At 48.9% G+C, this 6,381-nt stretch overlaps 1 pseudogene; it reads left to right on the top strand.

Annotated features, from left to right (window-relative positions):
* Positions 1–1,931: 1,931 nt before the first annotated feature.
* Positions 1,932–6,381, top strand: part of LOC124029335 — a 16,937-nt pseudogene continuing 12,487 nt past the window's right edge.

Here is a 6,381-nt window from a genome sequence, read left to right as displayed (position 1 = left end):
CATTCCTTCCTGTCTTGGCAGCAGCTAATTGGGATCCCTAATAAAGACACACAAATACACATTCCTGTCTTGGCAGCAGCTAATTGGGATCCCTAATAAAGACACAAATACACATTCCTGTCTTGGCAGCAGCTAATTGGAATCCCTAATAAAGACACAAAATACAGATTCCTGTCTTGGCAGCAGCACTGGGATCCCTAATAAAGACACACAAATACACATTCCTGTCTTGGCAGCAGCTAGTTGGGATCCCTAATAAAGACACACAAATACATTCCTGTCTTGGCAGCAGCTAATTGGGATCCCTAATAAAGACACACAAATACACATTCCTGTCTTGGCAGTAGGCTAATTGGGATCCCTAATAAAGACAAACAAATACACACATTCCTGTCTTGGCAGCAGCTAATTGGGATCCCTAATAAACACACAAATACACATTCCTGTCTTGGAATAGCTATTAAATGTAATAAAGACTACAAATACACACACTTGGCAGCACTAATTGGGATCCCTAATAAAGACACACATACACATTCCTGTCTTGGCAGCAGCTAATTGGGATCCACAACAAAGACACACAAATACACATTCCTGTCTTGGCAGCAGCTACAGGGATCCTAATAAAGACAAGCAAATACAAATTCTGTCTTTGCCATTCTAGATGTGGGATCAATAAAGACACAGTTACACATTCCTGTCTTGGCATGTTTTGATCCCTCAGCCTACAAATACACATTTTATTAGGCAGAGGGGTAATTAGGATCCTAGATTCAGACACACAAGAGAGAGTTTGATCTTGGGAGGGGTAAAGAGAGAGGGAGAGAGGGGGAAAAGATTCCTGTCTTGGGTAAAGAGATCCCTAAGAAAGAGGGGGAGATAAGAGGGGTGAGAGGGCAGCAGAGAGAGGGAGGGGGGTGAAGAGGGAAAGAGAGAGGGAGCAGCTAATTGGTGTAAAGAAGGACAGACAGGAGGTGTATACAGGGATTCCTGAGAAGGAGGTGTAAAGAGAGAGGGAGGAGAGGAGGGGTAATAAAGAGAGGGAGGAGAGAGAGGGTCTTGAGAAGAGGGAGTAGAGGGGATCCTAATAAAGAGGGAGAAATACAGAGAGTCTTGGCAGGGAGCTAATTGGGAGAGAAAGAGGTGAGAGACACAAAGAGAGAGGTCTTGAGAAGAGGATCCTAAAGAGAGAGGGAGGAGAGAAGGAGGGGTGTCTTGGAGAGCAGCTAGGAGAGAAGGATCCCTAAAGAGAGGGGAAGGAAGAGAAGGAGGTGTGAGAGGGGAAGGAGGAGAAAGGGGGTAAAGAGAGAGGGAGACAGTCTTGGAGAAGGAGGGTAAAGATTCCTAGAAAGAGAGAAATAGGGCAGCAGCTAAGGGGATCCTAAAGAAGGAGGGAAAGAGAGGTCTTGGGGAGCTAAGGAGGATCCCTAATAAAGAGAGAGGAGGGAGGAGACAAGGGGTGTCTTGAGAGAGGGATCCCTAATAAAGACACAAGGTGGGGTTCCTGTCTTGCAGAACTAATTGGATCTCTAATCTCTCTCAAATACCCCTCTCCTCTCTGCCCCAGCTGGGATCCGATAGAAACTAGAGCACTACATCATCATCAATCATCACATTCCTCCTCTCCTCGAGACACGCATCAAAGTTCACGTAAAGACACAAAACACAGGTGCCTTGGCAGCAGCGAGACCGTCGATAACGGAGTAAAAAAGACTGTCCTGTCTCAAACCTTTTGGATCCCAATAAAGACACATCAACAGTTCCTGTCTAATGTGAGTAGAAAGGCTAATAGACACACGGTCGTTATCATGTCTGACTTGGCAGGAGGCTAATTAGGAACCGGGAGAACGAGCTTCCTGTCTACCTGGCAGGATCAATTACAACCGGGCCTAACCAACGGACATCCCACGGATGTTTCCTGTCTTGGCAGGATGGCGCCCGACAGTAAGACTGTAGACTGTGATAACTTTGCCGCGGGAAGGAGAGGAACCAGGACTCCCAGGAGCGTCAGCCGAGACAGGCTCCTCGACCACACCGATGGCGACGTTCCTGAGACGGCAAGTGAGGCCAGTGAGGTCCGGGCTGTCGGTTCTCAGGTCAATAAGTCACCCGGGAGAGAGAGGATGTGGGGCCGGGTGTGGAGATTGAGTACCCGGCAGGGAGGCAGTGTACACATTCCGGTCAGAAGAATGGAAAGGTAGGTGAAAACTGATTAAAATTTTTGGCTCATGTTTATGTTGATTAAAAGTAGGGCAGATCAAGCAATTTCCACTGTAGCATTACTCTGTTCTTGCAGTGCAGTGACGTCAGCTAGGCTGTTCCTAAAATAGGCTACGCAGTTATATCTCTCTAGGCTGCTTCATCACCTGAACCGGTGACGGTCAGGTAAAGACACAAATAGGCTTCGTGTGGTGATGAATTGAACAGCGCCGTTTTGACAGCCATCACAGCTTCTGTCACACACCCCTACACACACACAAAATACACACCTGAACTGCTCTGACTGCGCTGCACGCGAAGACAAAAGGAGGTCCTGCAGCTAGAGCTTCCTTCCGCCTCTGAGTTCACTGGCTGCGGGAAAAAAGAGAGAGACAGAGAGAGAGCATGTCCGGTACTGACCACCAGGGAATGGTATCCCCCACCTTCCGGTAAGACTACCACCTGGCGGGGCTGGCAGCCCGACGGGCTGGCTGGCTGTCTAGCGCGGAATAGCCATTGTGTTCGGTCAATAGGAACAAAGGGCGCTGTCCATTTCAGCACCACATACCTAGTCTAACTTGTCGCCGCTGGAGGTTCCTTAGACTATAGGCTTACAAACATGAGCTAGTTTCTGTTTATTATATTCAGTTCTACAGAGAAAACAATGATTGTAGCCCAGACTAAAGGCACGCTGAGGTTGTCGAGGGCGACCAAGCTGCAGCCTCGGCGAGATAAATCCCTGCTCCTGATACCGTTGGCGGGGATTAAAATCTTAGTGTCGCAGGATGATAGCTAGGCAGTTTGAGTAGAAGGCCTGTGTGATGCCCAGTCTCCCCATGTCAGCCAGCCAGGCACCACCCTGATCGCGAAGATCATTTTTGACCATTTCTGTCTTGGCGACGAGTCAAGACAATGCGTCTGTTTTCTACCTGACATGGTTCAGTTGTTATCAGGATTTACACGAAGTGACAATCCGACGTTGTATGTTGTGCTGCAGGTTGGAAGGAGTAAGACAATAGTTTGTCTCTGTGAGAGAGAGAGAGAGAGAGAGAGAGAGAGAGAGAGAGAGAGAGAGAGAGAGAGAGAGAGAGAGAGAGAGAGAGAGAGACAGAGAGAGAGAGAGAGACAGAGAGAGAGAGAGAGAGAGAGAGAGAGAGAGACAGAGAGAGAGACAGAGAGAGAGACAGAGACAGAGACAGAGAGAGAGAGAGAGAGAGAGAGAGAGAGAGAGAGAGAGAGAGAAGATCTGTCTTGGGGATATTCTAGCCTAGTTGGTTCATTCAGAATACATGCAGCTATTTAAATGGTGTAACACATTGAATAAAGCTATTGTTAGAATAATGCACAGCTTTCAGGATTCTTGGTCATGTTTGGATACAATGGCAGTGGTCGATAAAGAATCCAATTGTCATACTTGTGACATACCTGAGTCACTCAGTAAAATGCTACTTAAGTAAACATCTAATAGCATTTGGTTTTAAATTATAAATATACTTAAGTAGAAAAAGTAAAAGTATAAATCATTTCAAATTCCTTATATTAAGCAAACCAGACGGCACCATTTTATTTTCCATGTTACATTTAAAGATAGTATATATGCCATTTAGCAGACGCTTATCCAAAGCGACTTACAGTCATGTGTGCATACATTCTACGTATGGGGTGGTCCCGGGGATCGAACCCACTACCCTGGCGTTAAAGCGCCATGCTCTACCAACTGAGCTACAGAAGGACCATAGTAAAGTAGGGATGACCAGGGATGTTCTCTGTTTAGTGAGTCCTCCAGATCAGAGGCAGTAGGGATGTTCTCTGTTTAGTGAGTCCGCCAGATCAGAGGCAGTAGGGATGTTCTCTGTTTAGTGAGTCCTCCAGATCAGAGGCAGTAGGGATGTTCTCTGTTTAGTGAGTCCTCCAGATCAGAGGCAGTAGGGATGTTCTCTGTTTAGTGAGTCCTCCAGATCAGAGGCAGTAGGGATGTTCTCTGTTTAGTGAGTCCTCCAGATCAGAGGCAGTAGGGAGGACCAGGACCAGCCTGGGTTGTGCCATTTTTGTTGTTGTTGCAAGCAGAGAGACAGAGCTCCAAACAGTCATATCTCCATGGTAACACTTCAGCCAGTAGACGTTAGGCTACAGCACCGGGGAAGACAGACGGCGAGGTTGCCATGGAGACGTAACATCTTTCTCCCTGGGTAGGGCGTATCTGTAGCTGTGTATCCTTGGTAACGGGAGATGGCAGAAGATCAGGACGGGGTATTCAACAGAAAACACATCCTTCCTCGTAGCATCTGTTCTTGTAGTTGTTGTTTCAATAAGTTATTATCAAATATCTCCTAATATCATGACTGAAAAGTCTCTCTCTGCTCTCTCTCTCTCTCTCTCTCTCTCTCTCTCTCTCTCTCTCTCTCCATCTCTCTCTCTCTTCCTCTCTATCTCTCTCTCTCTCTCTCTGTCTCTCTCTCTCCTCTCTTCCTCCTCTTCCCCTCTGTCTCTCTCTCTCCGTCTCTCCTCTCTTCCTCTTCTCTCTCTCTCTCTCTCTCTCTCTCTCTCTCTCTCTCTCTCTCTCTCTCTCTCTCCTCTCTTCCCCTCTGGGAGGAGAGAAGGAGGTCTCTCTCCTCTCTTCCCCTCTGTCTCTCTCTCTCTCTAAGAGAGGGAGAGAATCTCTCTCTCCTCCATCTCTCTCTCTCTCTCTCTGTCTCTCTGTCTCTCTTTCTCTCTCCTCTCTTCCCTCTGTCTCTCTCTCTCTCTCTCTCCTCTCCTCTGTCTCTCTCTCTCTCTCTCTCTCTCTTCTCTTCTCTCCTCTCTCTTCCCTCTGCTCTCTCTCTCTCTCTCTCTCCTCTCTCTCTCTCTTCTCTCTCTCTCTCTCTCTCTCTCTCTCTCTCTCTCTCTCTCTCCTCTCTCTCTCTCTCTCTCTCTCTCTCTCTCTCTCTCTCTCTCTCTCTCTCTCTCTTTCTCCCTCTATCCTGTGTGCAGAGTGAGAGGTTGCTGATTAAAGGGGGCCGGTGGTGAATGACGACCTGTCTCGGTATGCAGACGTCTATGTGGAAGATGGCCTTATAAAGTAAGTACATGGGAGAATCTCAACACGCATTTCCTTGATTCCTCACTTCCTCTATCCTCGCCTCCTCCTCTCATTTCTCCTAACTCTCTTCACTCACCTGCCCCCCACCCTCTCCTCTATAGACAGGTGGGTGATAACCTGGAGGTACCTGATGATGTGAGGGTGCTCCTAACCCTGTCTCCCCTCTCCTCTATAGACAGGTGGGTGATAACCTGGAGGTACCTGATGATATGAGGGTGCTCCTAACCCTGTCCCCCCCTTCTCCTCTATAGACAGGTGGGTGATAACCTGAGGTACCTGATGATGTGAGGGGTGCTCCTAACCCTGTCCCCCCTCTCCTCTATAGACAGGTGGGTGATAACCTGGAGGTACCTGATGATGTGAGGGTGCTCCTAACCCTGTCCCCCCCCCTCTCCTCTATAGACAGGTGGGTGATAACCTGGAGGTACCTGATGATGTGAGGGTGCTCCTAACCCTGTCCCCCCCCCTCTCCTCTATAGACAGGTGGGTGATAACCTGGAGGTACCTGATGATGTGAGGGTGCTCCTAACCCTGTCCCCCCCTCCTCTATAGACAGGTGGGTGATAACCTGGAGGTACCTGATGATGTGAGGGTGCTCCTAACCTGTCCCCCCCCGAAGGAGGATAGACAGGTGGGTGATAACCTGGAGGTACCTGATGATGTGAGGGTGCTCCTAACCCTGTCCCCCCTCTCCTCTATAGACAGGTGGGTGATAACCTGGAGGTACCTGATGATGTGAGGGTGCTCCTAACCCTGTCCCCCCTCTCCTCTATAGACAGGTGGGTGATAACCTGGAGGTACCTGATGATGTGAGGGTGCTCCTAACCCTGTCCCCCCCCTCTCCTCTATAGACAGGTGGGTGATAACCTGGAGGTACCTGATGATGAGGGTGCTCCTAACCCTGTCCCCCCTCTCCTCTATAGACAGGTGGGTGATAACCTGGAGGTACCTGATGATGTGAGGGTGCTCCTAACCCTGTCCCCCCCTCTCCTCTATAGACAGGTGGGTGATAACCTGGAGGTACCTGATGATGTGAGGGTGCAACCCTGTCCCCCCCCCTCTCCTCTATAGACAGGTGGGTGATAACCTGAGGGTACCTGATG

Source organism: Oncorhynchus gorbuscha, unplaced genomic scaffold, assembly GCF_021184085.1.
Source record: "Oncorhynchus gorbuscha isolate QuinsamMale2020 ecotype Even-year unplaced genomic scaffold, OgorEven_v1.0 Un_scaffold_6159, whole genome shotgun sequence".
NCBI lineage: Eukaryota > Metazoa > Chordata > Actinopteri > Salmoniformes > Salmonidae > Oncorhynchus > Oncorhynchus gorbuscha.
Note: the sequence above shows the minus strand (reverse complement) of the source record. Positions and strands in the feature narration are given on the sequence as shown.